This window comes from Empidonax traillii, unplaced genomic scaffold, assembly GCF_003031625.1.
Source record: "Empidonax traillii isolate 1590-97213 ecotype Southwest subspecies unplaced genomic scaffold, ASM303162v1 scaffold22057:size9269, whole genome shotgun sequence".
NCBI classification, from domain to species: domain Eukaryota; kingdom Metazoa; phylum Chordata; class Aves; order Passeriformes; family Tyrannidae; genus Empidonax; species Empidonax traillii.
This window is the reverse complement of record NW_020962969.1, coordinates 8,128-9,090: the sequence shown is the minus strand read 5'-3', so window position 1 is coordinate 9,090 and position 963 is coordinate 8,128.

Below are 963 nucleotides of genomic sequence, written 5' to 3'. Positions count from 1 at the left end.
TTCATCGGGGGCCTGGCGGCGCAGGAGGTCATGAAGGTACCGCACCCGGGAACCCCCAGACCCCCGTGTTTCCACCTGTCCCTGACACGTCCCTCGGGAGTGTCTGTGTCATCACTGACACGTCCCCCGGGGTCCCTGCGCTGTCCCTGCACAGGCTGTGTCGGGGAAGTTCACGCCCATCACTCAGTGGCTTTACTTTGACGCGCTCGAGTGTCTGCCCGAGGAGAACCGCGACTCGCTGCTCACCGAGGAGCAGTGCCGGCCGGTGAGGGGCTGGGGACACCTGGGCGGGCTGGGGCACCCCTGGGTGGAGGGTGGGGCACCCCTGGGGGTGTCTCTTTGGTGGGATATTGGTTAGAGACCGTTTGCTGGAGAAGACCTACTGGTCATCTTATTGGGGACGCCCTTTTTGGGGACACCCGAGAGCGCGTGCTCGATGGGGTCGAGGCGGCCCCTGAACCCCCGTGGGTGGCTGTGCCTTGAGGACCCCCTCACTGTACCCCCTTGGTTCACCTGTGGGCAGGTGTCACCCCTGGGCCCTGTGGTGGCTCTGTGGCCCCAGGGGTGTCCCCTGGAGGTGGTCCATCCGAGTGACCCCGCTGTCACATCATCCCCAGCGCAACAGCCGCTACGACGGGCAGATCGCCGTGTTCGGGGCGGAGCTGCAGGCCAAGCTGGGAGCCCAGAAGTACTTTGTGGTCAGTGTCCCCAACTCCTCAGTTGTCCCCAGGTTCCATGGCAAGCTGTTTTTTGTTTCATTTCCTGTCCTTCAGGTGTCACAAAATGTTCTCTCATAGTTGCCAAGGGCCACCGCTCCCATCTGCGTGTCCCCAGCCCTCCTGGGCCATCTTGGGTCGTGTCCCCAGGTGTCCCCATGCGTCCTTGGCGGTGTTTTGATTGTCTTTGGGAATCCTTAACGTGTTACCTGGTGTTTTCATAGGTTTTTCCCAGGTGCTCAGTGTT